Raw genomic sequence first — 20,179 nt, 5'->3', positions numbered from 1 at the left:
GACATTGGCATTTATAAAGAGGTGAAAGCAGTTTATATTCCAAAAAAAAATATAAACTTACAAGCTGTTTGGTGAATAAAGAACTGGTACCAGTTTTAGGTAGGTATCCCTCTTTCCTAATATAGTCTTGGGAAGAACTTGAGCTTTTTAAGTGGAGGGGAAAAAAAATAGAAATGGTGAGGTTGAGAGGAAGAAGTGTTTGTACACAAACTTTGCTTCTCCTTGCTGATAGCAAAATTGAAGAAAAAGCTCTTGCAATACATGGAATTGAGTTACATGACTAAAAAACATCACAGCAGATTTACAGTTCAGTACACAAGGTGAGAGATCATGGGATATGATCCAAAAAACTTAGCTTACTATTTTAAATTTAATATCCTTGGTTTACCTGCCTTTGTAACATTTTATGTATGTTTAGGATTGCTAATGAATAGTTTATTCTTTCCTGGTCCCTTTATGTAAGGTTTCTTCAGAGTAAGAGTAGTACACACAATCCTATTTTACTCCATGACATGATAAAAAACCCCCAAACCAACCAACCAACACCAAAGAAAACAACAAAAGAAAGGGGAAATAATGGGTAGTTGGATAACTTTTATAGAGATCTAAGAATATTCTTGCTGATATGCAGAAGGTTCCTCTGTGAACCTGGATATACAGGTATGGGTATTCATAGATAAATCTATGTGTGAGACATTTGTGGTGATCAGAAATATATTTGGCATAAAAACCATAAATAGGAAGAACAATAAAATATTCTTTTTACATCTGAATTGAGGGAGCAAAGAAAGATTTTTTTGAGGGTTTTTTTGTTTGTTTGTTTTCAACTCTCACCTTTAGCCTGACTGTTATTTTTCTAGACTATTGCATTACAGAGAAGCCTGAGTTCTAGAAGGGACAATTATGATTTATTTCTTCTTGGCCCAGGCATTGGACTGTCACACAAGCCTTGTAGAGACTGCAGCTGATCACTTAACTAAAGTATATATCACTGCTCAGGCAGCATTTCTTCTAGTCCAGAGGGAGTAAGGCACTCATCTGCAAGCTACTTTTTTAAAAAACACCTTCTCTAGACCATTTTGACAGCTGTAGTATCAATTCTGTCCTTCTAGCCCACCATTATAATCGAATGCTTCATCCTTCACAGCGAGATGATAAATATGCTAATTGTAATGTTACAGCACTTCTGATTGCCCTGCTTATTGGTAGCTTGTTCTATTCCACCTGATAGAGGAAGAGGGGAAAAAAAAAAACTTTAAACAGGCATGTTTTCAATCAAATCATATCAGATTAAATAAATCCTATTTTGAAGTTCATTTAATAGTCATCATCTCTCGTGGCACAAGAAATGCAGACAAGTGCTCTGGCAAAGCTGATGAATGAGTCATGACTAGAAAGGTTTATTGGTTTGATGGGGTTTTTGGTAAGTATCAAGTATTTGTACTACTAGGACTTTGTTTTGATATTTCTACGCACTTTGAGTCTCTGGTAAACAGTCAGACCAGACTGAGTTTTCAAAATATGTATTAAAGAACAAAGTGGGCTACGTGTAGGTATCTTACAGACCTCTCTGCTCTTTCCATGCAACTCTCACTGTCTACACCTTGCTGCCTCATGTGGTCAGTACATGTTGTCTATTTTCTTGGGGAAATAGCTGAAAATAATTCTATACTTGCAAGCTTAGAATGAGCCATCCAGCCTCTGTCTTTGCTGTATGTGTGCATTATATTCCAATTTTCCCTCGACTACCAGAGTAATTTCTGTTGTCACCATGAGCAATGCATTAATTTCCCCCTTTAGATGAATTACTAGAGCACTCCCACAGCAATGAGGGAAGGATATGAGTCTGTGCACCCACTAGGATTTGGGACCCCAGGATTTATATCACTAAAAGAGGGAAAAAGGTATGTGAGAGGGCAGAGTTATATTATATTTAACTATAATAGTTAAAAAGAGGTATTCATAACAGTGCTAGGTATAAAAGTCAAGCCAATAAAAAGTTGAGCCCTGGCTCTGGATGCAGAGAACCTGCACCTGACACAGGAATTTCTGCCAGCAGCGCAATTTGGTTTTCCTCTGTAGTCAGGAAGTTCAAGCAGCTGCATAATGATTACCTTAAATGCACACATTCTAAGGTGGGGGCTACTGTTGGTTCTTTCTTTCAGGTGCATCCAAGCAGGAAAAGACAGTATTTGGGTTTCTTTGTAGCCAAACTGTAGATCTTCCACAATTTACTGTACATTTTCTGCTTTTAAGGTAAATGCTGAACCCAAGAGTAGTGTATGTACTTTGGAAAGTACTTGTACAATAAGGTCAGTACTCCATAGTGAATATTTTGTAGGCCTATGCAGTACAGTGATTTTTCCCTTTTTTTTTTTCTGGTTTGTGGTGGATTTTTTAGTTTTGTTTAGTTTTCACACTCAAGAAATTATCCAGGCTAGTGGCTACTGCAGCTGCCAAACCCACTCTGCCCTGACAGAGAAGAATGCAGAGCTCTTGAACTTTACAGATCCAGCTGTATCAAAGGATCTCTCACTGTATACATTTCTGTAATATATGATTTTACATATGATTTATTAAAAGTAATCAAAATTTCTCTCCTTCTTTCTTCTTACCATTACTAATTTTATCTGTTTTTATCGAGGATTAGCAAAATTTGATCCTGGAAAGGATTTTATACTGCTTAGTTTTGAAAAGATTCCTCTTTAGGAGAATAACTTAGAATTTTTTCACAGTCTGTAAAACCTACAGAAAATCATAAATTTTCTTTGGTAATCTTTTACTTGAACTGAAGGAAAGTTAAATAAAGATAATTTAAATGGAAGGAAGAAAAAAGGAAGAAAATGGTGGTCTGATGGGGTTTAATGGAGAAAGCAGGTTTCTTTGGTTTAACTAAAATGGATTTCCTGAATGTTCCTAAATAGTTGTCTACTTTTTTTTTGAGAACTTTTTGCCTTCCAGATTGGATATTACATATTTAAATGACTGTTTTTAAAAATGGAGCTGATTCAGAAATTCTTACCTTGAACAAACAGTTGTAATTGGTTCCATTCTCTCTCGTGTACTTACCAGGTTCTTTTTCTCTTTTTTTAGCTCTTACATGACTAAGCTGCCAAAAGCATGCACATAACATGTCCTGATTCTGTTTTTTTTGACAGTTAAATTACACTTAACTAATATTTAGGCAAATATTAGGTTTTAAAAATTCTGCATGCATCACCCCAGCCTAATATCTAAGTTAATTCTACAATTGAAAATGGGTCACAGGGAGTAAAATCCTTCCTTTATTTTGTAAGGTTATTTCATGTATAAAAGCAATAAGCAACTATTTGGACTTCTGGTCTAGAAATGGAGGCACATCTTTTATTTCAGATTTTGCTAGATTTTTAGTACATAAGTACATTAGCATTTATATTAGATTTTGACTTGTATTTCTTCCAATCTTGCAGTTCTCTTCTTCATGGCATGCTTTGGGCATCAGTTACAGCTCAGGATAAGAACTCTGGTTTATTGTGAGCATTCCTTATACAATTATATTCTGCAATGAAATTGTTAAAAAAGACAACAGTTATGGAAAACAGATTGGGATAAAGATGGGTGTTAAAAACATTGCATAGCCATTTTTTGGGGGTGATCATAAACCTTTTGTCAGATTAGGAAGATGACTTTAGAACTGTGTCCTTTTTGAAACAGTGTGAGATTGCTGGGAAGAGAAATGTTTATAAATGCTTGTACTGAAACAAAACTAAATACACAAACAGCTAAGTTTTGCATCTTCCCTTGTTATTACACCACCACAGAAAGTAGATTTCACAGTATCAAAATGAGCAGAAAAACCCCTCTGTCTGGGGGGACAGTGGGTTGTTTGTTTCTTGGTTTGTTTAAATTTTATTTTATTAAATGGAAGAGATAGAGCAAAAAGAAACTGAGTTTCTGGTAGATGATGAGGTAAGGTCTGTTGACCTGTTGCTGGCAAAGAACCAGGGAGTGCAAGAGGTGGTGGTAGTGTTGTTGCTTTTTAAATTGCCTTGAAACTAGGGCTGTATGGAGAATTACTGCACCAGAATGGTTTGTCTTCACTCATCCTTAGTAAAGTCAGACCTTTTATGTGGAGGAGATCTGACCATCTGCATGGTTAAGTTTCCTAGAAACTGGAAAAAGCTTTATAAACAAGTTGTTCCAAGCAGCCCAAATAAAAGACTGCCCCCGTGTCTTAGAGAAGCATGATCATTTCTATGGTGAAAAATTTTTAATCTTGTAAGTTTGGAAATCAAATTTTGTAGAGATGTAGAACTCTAAACTTATGTTCATGCAAAGCATTCTGATTTTGCTTCAATTATGTTTTCTCTGTATAAATGGTATAATATTAAATGACAATGTGAGGGTCCACAGCTCAATTTCATGTGTGTAGAATTGTGTCAACAGGATTTGGCAAACACTTTGATGCATCCAAATATATGGTCTGTACTTGCTTTAGTCTGGTAACTGATAAAAGAGAGTCAGCTCTGCTGTGGTATAGGTAAGTACAGCACTGAAATCCACGCAGCCAGACTTCTGCAGCATTAAAAATGGACCACATGCCATAAGGAACGCTGTTGATAGCTCATCCTTCATATTGAGGGTACTGGAGCATATTTTGTAGTCAGTCTAAAGAATTGTTCTGTAAGGTTTGATGAGGATCCAGGATTTTTCTGCTTAAAGAACCCCACAGGGCCATGAACATACACAGAAAAAGGGATATTAATATCAGGTATTTTTGGATGTCAGGCACTCAGTTTTAAGCAATGCAAAAATTGAGGCAGAGTGGGAAGAGAGAGGAACAAGTATTTATAACTGTATTTTTATATGAAAGGATATTGTTTACTGTTACATAAGAACATAGTCGTAAAGGGAGTCTTAAGGCCATGCAACTGGTGAAAGGGAGATCATTTTCCTCTGTATATTCCCATTACTTTCCTATTTCTGTGTGTCTGAATATAACAGTGTCAATTTAGCCAGTTTGCATGACAAAAAGCATTTATTTTATCTTTCTAACATGGTAAATGTGTTCTGTGTAGTGAGAATCCAGATCTATATGAAACAGGGAAACGAGTTCACATTGTCAAATTCCAGCTAGAGTTTAAAGTGCCAGGCATATACATTATTTGTTACCTTTCTCTTTTATGAGACTCCAGATCTGATATGGGTCTGGGTCTGAGGAATATCCCAGTAAAGCATACAGAGCACACCTCACTCAAGAGTCTCATCAGGACTCTCACAGATGTGGCCTGAAGGATGTTCAAGGTATCCTGAACAATGGGGCATTAGCAGTACCTGGTCAGCTCCTCTCTGCTTAGATGACATCTTGGAAGTGCTCTGGTCTTCCTTGAAGGTCTGTGGTGCCTGCAAGGTAAAATCAGATCCCATGAGATAGAAGTAGGCAGCATCTGCTGAGGACAGGAGCCTTGACGTCTGATGAAGAACAGTGCTGTGGCAGGGAAAGCTGTATGTGCGTTCTGATAATGGATTAAGTGGTAAAATTGATTGAAGGCTTCTGACAGACATGTTAGGGTGGATTCATTGCATGCTTCAATCCTATTGGAAAATGTTCATGAATCTCACCAAGACATGTATCTGTTAGATTCCCTTCCTCTTTTGAAGTTTTGAGTTATTCCTGTTACCACAACCTGGATTTCCACTGCTGTTACGTTGCAAGCAATTCCCAAAAGGTAAACTGCAGGGGTGAATGAGTACTGAAAGACATCATCTATGTAAATATGGACTCTTCAGAAGGTAACTAACAGGAAAATTCAAATCTAGTTCTTGGCCTGAATTGAGAACTCTTTCTGGTGAAGCTGATGAGGGACTGCTGCCATGTTCCATGTTCTCCATTGCTAACTTGAAGTAGAATCAGCAGCATGAGTGAAAATAAGTGCTTCAAGGATCTTTGGTAAAGATATTGCTATATATCAGGACACTAGAGTTCAATTAGTGTTTATGATGTGGGATTTTTTAAGTTAGGTTTTGAACTACTGTGACTAGAGTGTCTTTCACCAGTAAACTGTATTGGAGATTTCACAATAGTTTTGAGGTTGTTAAAATGTTTTTCAAAATGGAAAACCAGTTAGATTATGTTTCAAAAAAGAAGTATAAGAAAAAAGGACCTGTTTAAACAGGTGTCTGAAATCTGTTAATTGGAGAGAATAAATGGATGAAATGAAGAATATGTGAAGGTAAGTGATTGCTGAAGCTTATAGGAAATGTCAAATGCTGTAAGAATTTCTTATGACTGTGAAGAGCTGTATAGACCCTGGAACTGAGAGAGGAAAAGGGCAAGCTTGAAAGGTGAAAGATTACAAGTCTCAAGTGGCTGGACCATATTTCAGGGTTCTGGGAATCACTGTAGTAGGAAGCCTGTTTGTGAAAAGGAGGATGAGGTATGGAAGAACACGGCAGGAAAATCAGTATCTTGTAAAAAAAAATCTCTGCAGTAAAGGGAGAACAACTGACATCAATATTGCACTTGGAAAAAGTCAACAAGCTTGGAGTCTATCATGTAAAGACTTTTAGAATTATGGTAAAAATGTGTTGCCCTCCACCTGATGTCTCACTAAAGACAAAAAAACCTTTTAATGTGTATAATGTTTTTCAATACAAGCTTATTTTCTTTCCTCTGTTTTTAGTCCTGGGAAGGGTACTCCAGAATTCTGTTTATTGATCTGAAACTGAAAGAAGTGGAAAAGGAAAGGATCATCTTTTTGGTTTTTATGTCTCTAAAGACATAAATCAATCAATGAAGCTGATTTTTTTTTTAATATCTTCTCTTATTATAAAAGTCTCATCCTTATTTATCAGAAAAAAATAATGAATTTGTGCCTAGTAAAGGGAAACTTCTTTGTGGGGGGTAGGATTTAAATATTTTGAGTCCCATAAAACAGTGTAAAGCACAGAGTGTTAGTAATAATAAGAACTAAAAAAATCCTTAGTTTGGATTTCAGACTGTGTTCTGTGTTACTGAATGCAGAGGGCTACCTAAATCCTCACCCCACCTTGCCAAGCCCCATGTTATTAAACTAGAAATGAAAGAGTCATTAAGGTTCTGCAAGGGTGAGAAATGCAGGCTCCATGGAGCAGCAGCTGCCAGCTGTTGCAGTCTTGTAGGACAGTGGTTGTAGGGGTGGTTTTGTAGATCAGATTTCTGATCAGGCTATCATTAGGAGAGGCTGTTATGGATGGATTTGAGTGTGCTATGTCGTATCTTCAGATTTGCAGCATGACTATTTCTAAATGAAATATGGGTGCTATAGGAGAGCTAGTATTTTTTTACATATCTTTCAAATGTACTGCAAGATTCCATTATTTTATCAGCAAAGATAACCCTAGTAGCTCTAAAGGTTGGGAACATGAGCAAGGAGAGTTAATGGGAACTTAATTTACCAGACATTTGGAAAGCAGAAAAAAATGATGGTGAGTGATGTAGATTTCTTCAGGATGCTACAGCATAAGTTATGCATTTTCCAAAAACCCAAATGCAGAGGCTTTCTTTGGTGTCCCTCCTGTTAAAAGATTTAAAGGAAGATTAAAACTGATGAGCTGCAGTACTTCTGCATAGTTAGCTCCAGCCATATGCTACAATTTCCTCAAGCCAATAGACAAACCCAGAGTTTTTAATCTTATACCTTTAGGCTTTGTATCAGAAGAGGAGCTGGAAAATTCAGTTTTTCCAGGTCTGATTCAGCATCTTCATTTGTAAAGTCTGCCTTGTTCATAATCTGCATACATTATGGTTGCATTATATACTGTCCCAGTGTCTGTTTTTGTCAGCTCAGTAATATAAAATATAAAGTACCAGCACTGATGTGTGTAGTTGAGGATGAGGATCCTCAGGCAAGGTAGAGACCTAAGAGGCAGGCTTTTTTTTCTGCATATTATTGTATATGGCACTCCATCTCCCACAGCATGCACAATTATATTTTTCTGTAAAGAAGGTGGTAGAAATCTGCATTTAAATTTACCATTGCATAGGAGATGCATATATCAGAGATGTTTATTAGCAGTAACCAGTTCTTGCTCAGCTTGTTAAATCTAAGCTTTTCAATCTCTGAAGTCAGTTTGCTCATGCTCCTGCTCCTCTCCCCGGAGCCTTGCTACCTGTCCCAGCCTTGCTTGGGACAGGTTTCTCTGCTGGAGAACTTTAACCACTTCCACTGAATTTGGACATAGCAGGGAGCTGTTTTTTCTCAAATTCTACTGCTTTCCACTCTGTAGGGTGTACTTGTCATCTGGAGTGAAACAAAAAAGCCATAGCAGTTGGCTGCTGGATGTGTAGCCAAAAGAAAAGGAATTTGTAACTATGTCTGAAATCTGTTAATTGGAGAGAATAAATGGATGAAATGAAGAATACGTAAAGGTAAGTTATTGCTGAAGCTTGTAACGGTATAGGAAATGCCAAGTGATATAACATAGCACTGGAGGAGAATCTCTATGAGCAAAGCTCATTTGAGAAGCTTTGTACCTTTAGCCACTCACAGAAATAAGAATAATTCTGTGTAGAGTACAAAGGTCTCCACTTCTGCTGCACAGTTTAATCACACCTGAGTTCTGCTTGTGTGGCTCAACCTTGGAGACACCTAGTACTTGGTGTTTCTAAGTTCTGAAGCACATTGCAGATCTGTAGTGGAACAGCTGTTTAGCAAAATGAAAAATGTAGATGACCCAAGTCCAGAAAAGTATTTTATTCTATTCTTAATATTTTGGAGATCTTCAGAAATAAAGACTTTTTAGTCAGAAATGTTAGAGATTGTACTACTTTTATCTTCTTAAAAATGGAGAGAAAACATAACAGAATAACCTATTGTTATGTAACATCATGCAAGTAAGCTAGAATTTGGCAAAACTAATTACTGCTAAAGATGTGAATAAGCATGGTCTGTATGAGTCCTGTCCTGAGCTGTCTTAGCTGACTCATAAAACACAAATTTAACTGTGGAATTGATTATTTGCTGTACATTTAGGTAATATTTACACAACAATTGGTCATGAAAATTCCTTTTGCTAATGATTTTTATATCACTTGGTGTAGCTGTGTCTGTATATTACTATGTCTTGTGCTTTAGGACATCCTGGATGTACCAAAGAAATGCTGACAAATCAGATCACTCAACTGTAAAGTTCTCCTTGTGATCCCTGCTTCTCCATTATGGCTTACATTACCACAGTACCTCTAATTCAAGCTCTCACATTTTTATAGAGGAGAGTAAGAAATATTGCTTAAATTATATAGCCCAAGGAAAGCAGGCAAGGAAAATTAGCATGGGATAAAGCAGGATCTAAGGCACACACCACAACTGCTAATTATTTCTATATAAATAACGGGTAGGCATGGGTTAAGATAGACTTCACAAGGCAACTGTAAGGACAGCTACTTAATTGTTGTTAAATGTATCAAAAACTTTTAAAGTAAAAGATATTTGAAAAAGTCCAACAGCTTTTTTTTTTCCTCCTGCCCCTGCTCCAACCCCTTTCAGGTAAGAGGAGAAAGGAGAATACCATCCAAGTAAAATACTCCCATCATATCTGTAATGCAAGAGAGAAAAGAGGATTTTTATCATTTTCCATTTTAAAGTATTTTTATGGATTAGAGTGCCAGCAGATCTCTTGCTAGCTGTGTTCTGTGCCAAAAGCTTATACAGTCAGTACCAAATAACTAACAGAATATCATTTCAGTGTGTGCTATTAAATGTTAAGAAGTGTGCACTGAGGACAGCTCAAAACAAAATTTCACTTATTTTAGAAAGAGCTTATAAAAATAGAAACAACATTAGAAAAAGGAACATTTTCCTAGGAAAAGAAGTTTTGTAAGGAGACAGTGCTGGAGATGCAGTATTTTCCTCTTCTCCTTTCATTGATCTGACAAAAGCATTGGATGTGGTAAGTTGCTGTGCTCTTCGCAGCCTCACAGAAAATCCTTATCTGTTAAAGTAATTTGCAGTGGACTTCAGAACTGCTTCATATGAGCACCAAATGAAGCTCAACAGATTGATACTTTTCATAGGATAACTCAGAGTCCATCTTGTAAGTAGTCTTGTTCATGCTGCTCAGTACAGTGAGGTACATGATTGCTGTGACCTTCAACTCAGCATTTGGACTTTTGAAATTCACAAGTGTCACTTATTCTCTTCAAATAGTCTAAAAAATAGTCTAAATGGACAATTTGAGAATTCTTGGTTATAGCCACACATAGGTTATCCACTCCAATTTCTGATTTACAAGTGCTGGAGCAGAAATTTATTCTTCTCCAGACAGCTTTTAATTTGGCTGCCAGATGAAAAATTAGGCCTGCTAGAAGTAACAATAAAAAAGAGTGTCTGCTGACCCTCTAAACTGAACTCCTTGTCTGAAAGATGCTTGTTTTTTGGTATTTGCTGAGTAATAATGAATGCCTACTGAGAAATGGACCCAGGAAAAAAAAAAGTTGTTACTGACAGGTACTTTCAAGAAAACAGCAGTCTGCCATCAGGCTCTCCACCAGGTGTATTAAGGCTTTGAGCTCCATTTGTCATGTAGGAGAACTCTTTGGGAGCTGGACAGAAGATAAATCTGTGGACTGGAGCTCTGCTATGGAAACAACAGCTTTCCCTTCCCTGGAGGACACTGTGCAATGAATTGTTCAGTGGCAATGTTCAGACTTCATGTTCACCAAGGTGTTGCTGACTAAAGTCCAGCTGTGAGAGACCAGAGAAACTGTCCATTTGAACTAAATGTGAATGCTCAGCTCCTGTGCAGGGAGGTCGAATGAGTCAACAGGAAGCACAGCTCCTGCCAGAGGGGCTTCTGGAGCTGGAAGTGTGCTCCTGACTGCTTGAGACACAGCACGAGACTCTTCAGGACCCCAACCACGCGTAATGCTGCGAGCAGCCTGGCTTCTGGAGGGAACACACAGGTCTTGCCAAGCTCTTTGACTGGAAAATCACTCAAGTCAAAGGATGCACCCAGCAGCAGGAGTGCCTTGGCCAGCAGACTGAATAGCAGCATAGGTTATTTAACACCTGTGTACTCACCAACCCTTGATTCATCTATGCCTCAAAATGCTCTCAATCCTCAGCTTTGAGGATTTTCCTCTAGTGACATCAAGGATTATGTTAACTATTATATTGTCCCTAATTTTAAATTTGCATCAAATTGTAAATAATAAGCTTCTGACTGTCTGAGTCAGAGGTGAACCTATCAAAACCACATTGTTTTTACAATCTAACTAGGATTAAAATTTTATTGTCCCTCATGGAATCTCCACAGAAATTTCAGGGTTGGGAGGGAAATGTGAAAATTTGATGTGAAATTATGCAAGGTTCTCTGGTAGATGTGTGTTCAGCTTTTTGTGAGAATTTAGTGACTTGAATTATCTTATTTTTTTCCCTTCAGGACAACACTGCCTATGTTTATTTTAATATGGTAATTGGCAATGTAAATAACAGACTTAAACTGACAGTGAATTTAAATGTGTGCTAAGATTAAACTGTGCAAGACAGAAGTTTGTTTTTATGTGGGTAGTTGTCTGCAGCGAAGGGGCGGTATGAGGTGATTTAATAGCATCAGTGTTTTGAAGTGTTATAGCCAAATCTGCCAAAACTACTTCTGTCTAGGTCCCATAAATATTACTTTCTGTAACTCCTGAGATAGTACTTTTATACCTTAGACTTTTTTTCCCCAGAGTTTACAGCTAAAAACAACTTAAGTTTTGCAGAGCTGTCTCTGTCTAATAGCATGAGACTAAAATTCTCCAATTATGTGTTCATTAATAAATTGTATTATGAAAGTGAAAGGTGCCACCATTGTTCAAGAAAAAGTTAGACACTATCTTCAAGTGCTTACAATCTTTGGACCTTTCCCCTCCTGAAGCAGAGTTCTGCAGTTGCCTCTAAAAGGTGCAGGACTCAATTCTAAATCATCCTAAGAAACATTAAGGCTCTATTAAATAAATGTACTTTTGCTAAGAAGCTGAAGAAAAAGTCACCAGTCTAACTCATTCCATATAACCAAGAGGGTGATTAAATGTTCCAAATATGCAGAAGTCAAATGTCCCATTTCTGCTTTAAATCTTTTCCTTTTATAGGCTGTGGGTTATACTCCCTGCTTTGAAAACCTGTGCTGTTTAGGAACAAGAATTTATTTACAGTTTTAAAAACTTGCAACTAATCTTGGATGAATAGTCTGAATTAACCTTTGGCAGAGAAGTTGTAATTTCTAAGCCAACACATAACTGTATTTTGCATTAGTTTAGGAATATTGGGTACTTTGAGGGGTTAAGAATGAAATATTTTCCATGATTCATATCTCTTTTAACTTGAAAAGTCAACAACTCAATTCCAGTGTAGCCAAAAGGGGTTTTCAGTCCAAAATGTCTCATTGCTTGCAATTAATTTGGACTCTTGCAATTAGGGTTTTGTATCCCAATGCATTAATGCATGAAAACAGCTGCACAATGAGTAGTGCCACATGTTTGAACTAAAAATAATCTGTGTATATTGTTGCTGTACAAACAGTTGTACATTTTGGTCGCTGAAGATAATCTCTGTGTTAGAACAGCAGAGATGCAAATTGTACAACAGAGAGGGGACAATTGTGTGTGCCTGCTTGTGCCACTTACCCACGCCCTGTCCCTTTTTGTCTTAGCAAATATGCTGAATCCTGTTATTTAAATCCATGAAAAGTCCATCAAAACTTTTAGTGATAAACATACTTATGCAAATGGAAACAACTTTATTTTCTGTGAAATAAGGATTTTGGAGCTTAGACAACTGACATGACGTTTTAGGGAGGGGGGAAAAAGGTTGTGCTAGTTTAGAATGAATTTTGTCTTGCAGATATATCTATGGGCCAGGGTAAAAAACCCTCTCAGCTGAAAATGGCATGCTTTCCAACTTTCTGAGCTCAGGCCTTCTTCCACTGTGCTGGTTTTGGCTGGGGCAGAGTTAAATTTCTTCACAGTGTCTAGTACAGGGCTGTGTTTTGGATTTGTGCTGAACGCAGGGTTGATAATATAGAGATGGTTTTTGTTATGGCCTTATTTTGTTATTTGTTATTCCTGTTTGTTGAGCAGGGCTTACACAGAGACAAGGCCATTTCTGCTTTTTGTACTGCCATGATGGCAAAGGCATTGGGGGTGCATCAGAGATTCAGAGGGGACACGGCCAGGACAGGTGACCCCAACACACCAAAGATATTCTAGACCACATAACATCATGCTCAGTTATGTAAAGTGAAGGGAAGAAGGAGGAAGGGGAGGATATTTGGAGTGATGGTGTTTGTCTGCCCAAGTAACCACTACATGTGATTGGGCACTGCTCTCCTGGAGATGGCTGAACACCTGCCTGCCCATGGGAAGTGGTGAATTAATTCCATTTTTTTTCTTTGCTTGTGTGTGCTGCTTTTGTTTTCCCTATGAAACTATCTTAACCCACTAGTTCTCTGGCTTTTACCCTTTAAATTCTCTCCCCAGTCCTGCTGGTTGGGGGATGAGTGAGTGTCTGGGTGGAGTCAGATTGCTGTCTAGGGCTAAACCACAACATCCACTTACAGGTCAGTGTTTTGTGGCACCATTGAAGAGTCTTTGCCTTTCAAGAAACTCCAGAAAATTTATTCTGATCCCCATTCTGTTAACATTCATGAATGGCTTGTCTATGGGTGACTACTTTATCCAAACTTAGAGTAACTTTTGGGTCTCAAAAGCACTTGCTTCTACTTCCAGCCTTGCACCTTAATCTCTGCTCCCCTTTCTAAAGTCGACTATACAGAGGAAAAGATAATGTCTAAGTTGTTTTTCTTTTGTTTAAGTTCTGCAGCCTGTCTTATGCTATGTAGATGGTGGGTGTCCAGTGCAATACTGCCCTAGACCAGGGTCTTCACATGTGCTGGGAACTGCTGGCAAAGTGCACCATAACAAATGAGACCATACTACGTTCCATTAGAAGATAACAGGACTGCCAGCTATCACTGCTTTGTTGGTAACAACATCTTAGGCATGTTGTCTTTGTTTTCCAAGCTTCAGTAGAGTGCAATGTGCTTGACTGCCAACAGCCATAACTGACAGACTTTGGCTGCTGCCTCTCAGCATGGACCTCTTGTCTCCAGTCAAACAGCTTGGATTATAAATGTCCAGTGGAAATTGTGAAACTCCATTCCTGTGAGTAAGTCATGATCTTATTTGATGGGATGCAATTGCAGGTGGCTTTGGTCACCAAGCAAAACCTGAACAATCTGTGTGTGCCCTGTCTGAGCATAAAAGAATGGCAATATTGGTGAAAAAACATGCCCAGTTATAGTGTTAGCATATAATTTATACCAGAGGATAAAACACAATTATGGTGTATAAACTAGGTGCTTTTAACCATTTACCTGCCATTAGATGACTAGCTAATTTTTTTCAATAGTTCTCTTATGTCTGTTAAATTAGGTTAATGACAATATATTATCAAGCTTATATGTGCACTTTCTGGTTGTCTTTTTGCCAAAAATGCAGCATCAATTGAATACTGACAGTGGAGAAAGAGGGGCTGTAGTCCTGCAGCTGAGCATGCAAGAAGTGCAGCATAGAGAAGTGTTCAGTTTCCCATTAAGAAGGAGTCAAGAGAGGAAATTTTTAATACCAGAGTGTCAGCTATAAAGAGACTTTGATTTGTGATTAAAGAAACTGATTGCTATTGCATCTGTTCCTGAGAGAATGGGAAACAAAAAGGGATATATTCTCTCTAATTAGGATTACAGCTAAACCTGGGTATTTCCTACTTGTAAAGGTGAAAAACTTGGCTATTTGGGCCAGAAAGAATGATGGTATTTGAGTATGTCTTTCTCTTATTTCAGACGTGGTCTCTATTATTAACTCAATGTTCATTTGTTCTTTTAATTTTTATTTTTCTTTTTAGTTTTCCCTTTTGAGAGTGAGACAAGAGTAATGTATAACCATGGAAGAATTTGCATTGTACAAGGGTTTCCACTCCATGTTGGCAGACAAGCAGATGTGGGTCTGGCACCTCATTTGTGCTCATTTGGATTTGTTTACTGACAGTAAACAAACAAAAATAAACAAAAAACTGTGAGATAAAATTTTTTTTCTTTGTACTTTTGCCAAGATATTCTTGTGTACTCTCTCTGTGCCAGGATTTTCAGTAACGATGGCATTAAACTATACGCTCTTCTCCCTTTGGTTATAACATCTAGCTCGTTTATTTTTATTTAAATTGGCAATTTTAGAAATGCTCTTATCAGTTAAACCAGCTTCTCTTTTTTAGAATAATAACATGGTTGTGTGATTAAATCAAAAGTTCATACTGCAAAAAAGATCTTGTAATGCAGAGCTAGAGAAAATGAGGTATTAATTTCATCATGTATTAAAGATTTCTGTGTTTCTCCCTCGCTTTACCATAATAGCTTGTTTGGACAAATTTAAGGTAGGTTTGGCTGTAGAAATTTCAAGGTTCTGAACTCTAGATTTATATTTTATTTTTGAGAGGCCTAGAGACCCTATACAACCAACATTCCTTTGCCTGAGTTTTGTTCTCAAATTTTAATTAATAGACCATTAAAAAAAAGGAACTAAAATATTTGTAAATATAGAGGGAAAAAAAAAAAGGGATTCTTCAACAATATCTAGAACTGCAGATTCTGTGCCTTCTAAAAAAGTAAGTAGTAGCTTATTAACCCATGAGTATTTCTCTGTTGATTTAGATAGAAATTTTGAGAACCATCTTCAAGACCATGCACACTGCAGGGAGTACTTGGGAGGTTTCATGATGAAAATGGAATCCAAACATTTGCAAATTGTTTGTTTCAAAACAGACACCTAAATGTGTCCAGTTGATAAACAGTCAGCATTTTTTTTTTTTTTTTTCATCTAATTCTTCTCTTCACCTAGGTCTTGGTGTATTTTTTTCATCAGAATGCACATCCTTGAACACTCTGTTTGTAGATTGTGGTAAGAACGAAAATCTCTTTGGAATATAAAAGCCTCCTTTGACTAGGCTGCCCGTCCAGCATGTCCAGCACACAGGGGAATTTCCTTCTCTGCTTGAAGAGATAGAGATATAGAATCAGAAGGATGCAGGCTATCTTGGAAACCGGGGTCTCTGCCTCACTCCCCCCCCCTTTTCTTTTTTTTTTTTCAGAAGATGTACTGAAGTGTGGGAATAAAACTTATCCAGTACATCAGAGGGTGATCATCAGAAGGTGACAATTTAATATTATTGTTCATCACCTGTCTGGGATGGTGAATAGCCCAAGTATGTCAGTATTTAATATTAAGTAACTGCTAAAGAAATAATGTGTTTAGTTTTGGGAGCTGGAACTGAAAAGTGGTGCTCCTGCCACTGCCTTTCCTGGACCTCAGTTCATCACTGTTTCCTTTGCTGACTGCTCCTCAGGCTGTGTGCATCTAACATTCACTGCTGCAGACAAAACTCTGTCTCCACAGCAGAAACAGAATGTCCTCCTTCCTCCTCATTTCTGTGCAGCAATATCCATGGTCCGACCAAAGTCAAACTTTGAGGATTTTAAATTTGGCGAAAACTTGTTTGTGAATCCTGAGGCCCCTCACATGTGTTATAATCAAGAGAGTTTTCAGCCCGGTCCATGTATCAATGCTTTTGGCTATGCTTGGTTATGGAATATTTTTAGTCTTCATTCTTCTTTGTTAGTAAATAAATAAAGGTGGAAGTTTAATCATACGTGCTTAAACATATGAGTTGCCGTTCTTGCATCTCCACTGTTTGTACCGCCTTGTACTTCAGTGCCTATATGCTACCATCTGATTTGTTTATTTTTTATTTTCCTCCCCATATACTCAGAAAATTCAGCCTTGAGGAAAATTAGATGCATCTGGAAACATTAAAAAAGTCAAAATTCAGTCACAAAATTTGAAAAATAGGATTAAGTATTAAGGGATTTCAGGTTCCAGGATAAAACAAATAATACAGGGGTTTTGAAAATTTCAGTTTTGGATACAAATGCCTAAATTCCATTTCATGCCCACATTAGGCACCTAAGTCTTGCTTTTTCTAAACAAATAATAAGGAGTTTTTAACAAGTGTTCTTTATAGGTATAATCAAATTATTAGTATTGCAATTCTCTGCAAAACTGAACACAAAATAAAGAAATGTTTAAGGTAAAATCTATTTTTAGGAATACATCAGACGGCCAAAACAAAATCTAGACTGCAAAAAAAATCTTAATATCTGTAAATTTTGGTGCATGAAGAACTGGACCCACTTAACTACTGGTTCATTTAGACTTTCAGAAAGCTGTAGTGTTGTAATAAAAATACACATACTGCTCATAGTGGCTTGCAATAAAATGGTGTTCATGTAGCCCGACTGCTTTATGAGAGACATTGCTCTTCCCTACAAAAATGTGGATTCCTAAATCCAGAACAGAGGATGAAGCTTGGCTGCTAAAGACTAGCACTTATTGCCCTCAGGGAAAGTATTAGCTAACTTCTAGCTTTCTGAAAATGAGCTGTGGCAAGAAGCAGAGGTGTGAGAAATCACAGGGCGACAGTGGAAGTCTTTGGCCGAAACCCACAACAGAGGAGACTGAATGATCAAAGAGCAGTTCTCAGAAATCTGTGAGTACAGTCCTGCATTCTGTGCTGAACAGGAACACTGAGGTAGTGTGCTGCAAGCTCCTGGTCAATTAGAAAAAGTGGTATTGGAACAAGGGACACAAACAATGAAGCACTTCTGCTGTGTACTGCACTATTAAAATACAATTCTAGTAATGGAAGACTGTTCAGGCCAGTGTATCAGGATCAGAAATTCCTGTACCTATTGCACTTCAGGAACTTGGGAGAGAAAAGAATGGAAAACAGCAGATGTAAGGAAAGATTTAAAATGGAAGGTTAAAAATGCATACAGATATTAAAGTTGTTTTTTGTGTTGAAAAAGTTTAATAAACGAGACACTATCTGAACAACACATGATTGAGCTGAAGCTCTTGTATTTTAGATAAGTCATGCTATCAAAAAAGGAAGTTAAAGTACTTTGTGTGAACCACCTAACAATACTGCTTAGAAGTATCAATTTGACTAAGAAGTAAGAAAATTAGTCTTCTAAAACATGAAGTCTCCCTAGGGGGAAATAGGGCACTAAAGATCAGCCTTAATTTCCAATGGCAGATAACTGTTTGATGAATGGAATGGAATGGAATGGAATGGAATGGAATAGAATAGAATAGAATAGAATAGAATAGAATAGAATAGAATAGAATAGAATAGAATTAGAATAGAATAGAATTAGAATAGAATAGAATTAGAATAGAATAGAATTAGAATAGAATAGAATTAGAATAGAATAGAATTAGAATAGAATAGAATTAGAATAGAATAGAATTAGAATAGAATTAGAATAGAATTAGAATAGAATAGAATGCTATTGATAGCCAATAGAAAAGAAAGAAATCCATTTTTTTGTACTTGTTCAAGTGAAGTTAATTAAATTAGCGGCAAAAGAAATTAATTTATTTACAGGCAATATTTCTGCAATAAATAAATTTGTTTCTGTGTAAGTGTAAAAAGCAGTCATAGCAGTCAACTCTGCACAGATGATAGTTTGGTGGGGGTTGTTTTGCTTGTTGCTTGCTTTTTGGGTTTTTTTTTTGAGTAGGAATCCCAAAAGAATCTAAATATAGTGTGGATCTGAATAAAGAATTGTTTTCTTTCTGTTTGTTGAATTGACAAACTGCAAACAATTTATGAAAGAAAAAAGGCAGTTTAGCTGTAAAATGTGAACTAATTGATCCACCTGATTAAAGGAAGGATGAAAAGAAGCACGGAGGTTCTTTAGTAACAGTAACACACATGATGGGGGAACCTCCCTGGAAGAATTCAAGAAATGACTGCCTGTGGCACTTAGTGCTCTGGTTTAGTTGACACAGTGGTTTTCTGTCAAAGGTCAGGCTTGATCACCTTGTAGGTCCTTTCCAACTTAATCATTCTTTGATGCAAGAATCAAAAAACAGAACCCTCTGTTCAGCTGGTAGCTGTCTTAGAGCTAATGTTTGGGCTTGAATATGTTTGGCAAGTCCCTGATGGTGCAATGGTTACCAGGGCTTATCGACAGAGCAGCGTTACACAGCTGCCCTTCCTCAAGATCACACTGGCATCAGTGACGTGCTTGGAATGACAACTGGGCACACAGGAGATGTGGCACAGATGTAAAGATAACAACTAGGAACGGAACAGAGCTTGCCCAGAGGACATCCTAAGTCTTCTTCATAGGAAGAAAAAGTTGTCCTGTGCTTTTTTATGGCCATATGTATATTAGACAAGAGGATGCCATGTCTGATACATCCTCCAAATCATTTCTTAATAATGACATATTTTTTAATAACTTTGGCTATTACCTAAAACTTATAACAATGTTTTAAATTAACATAATTACAATCCATTAATGAGAATCTGTAGTTAATTTGGTTGGGTTTTTTTTTTTTTTCCCAAACAGAATTATTCCTCTTCCTCTTTTCTATTTCAATAATATGTAATAAAAACAGAAATCAGGGAAGTCAAATTTAACAACACTTCTACAATTACTAATGACCCAGTTTCATTGCAAGATGAAAAAGTATCTGGAAAGTCTATTTTATGTTCAATATGACTTTTGTCATATTGGACATAAATTCTTAGAAGATGCAGCCATATCTGATAAAAGTATTGTACTTCAAATGTAAGTAGGCTTGTTCCAGTTCCATTAGTGGAGTCTGCAAATATAGGAAAAAGTAAAAAAGACCAGGTTAATATGAAAAATTACTTACCTGACAGAAACGGAGACTTTTGTAATGTGTCAGGTTACCATTGCTTTGAGCCATTGGCAGTAACTGGTGTTTTCAACTAAAACATAAATTAATCCTTCTCCAAATTTAGAAATCAAGATATAATGCTGGTCAGGTGCAGATTTCTTCTGTTTCCTCACCAACCTACAAAGAGAAGGGCAGGGGCTTGAAAAGTCTGTAAAGGCGATGTTTTAGTGGCCAGGACACCTCATTTGCTACCACGCATTGCTCCATGTAACTGTACCTGAGAAGTCAGTCACTTTTTTTGAAAAAGCATCTACTGTGGAACTGCTACTGCCCATTTTTAAATTAATTTCTATTTTGTTTAGGAAAAAGTAGGTGGCTGAGAAATGCAGTTTTATTGTCAAAAACTAGGTGAGTACA

General features: G+C 37.1%; 2 long non-coding RNA genes across 3 annotated transcripts in view; one reads left to right on the top strand and one right to left on the bottom strand.

Annotated features, from left to right (window-relative positions):
* Window positions 1-16,707, top strand: part of LOC111927855 (uncharacterized) — a 49,910-nt gene extending 33,203 nt beyond the window's left edge. The window contains exons 3-5 of one of the 2 annotated variants that reach the window (XR_015287470.1): window positions 8,248-8,389; window positions 10,546-14,165; window positions 14,498-16,707. This is a non-coding gene — a long non-coding RNA (uncharacterized LOC111927855). Of the gene's footprint in view, window positions 1-8,247; window positions 8,390-10,466; window positions 14,166-14,497 lie in introns of those variants that run through there. The other variant, XR_015287469.1, reaches the window with a different exon arrangement.
* On the bottom strand, window positions 3,452-19,939 carry LOC111927856 (uncharacterized). Its single transcript, XR_002863788.2, has 3 exons — window positions 19,778-19,939; window positions 5,314-5,382; window positions 3,452-3,538 (listed from the first exon to the last, which is right to left on the bottom strand). It is a non-coding gene; the product is annotated as an uncharacterized LOC111927856 (long non-coding RNA).
* Between the last annotated feature and the right edge of the window lie 240 nt (window positions 19,940-20,179).

The sequence above is a fragment of the Cyanistes caeruleus genome, chromosome 5, assembly GCF_971803275.1.
Source record: "Cyanistes caeruleus chromosome 5, bCyaCae1.hap1.1, whole genome shotgun sequence".
NCBI classification, from domain to species: domain Eukaryota; kingdom Metazoa; phylum Chordata; class Aves; order Passeriformes; family Paridae; genus Cyanistes; species Cyanistes caeruleus.
This window is presented reverse-complemented; position numbering and strand designations above follow the sequence as displayed.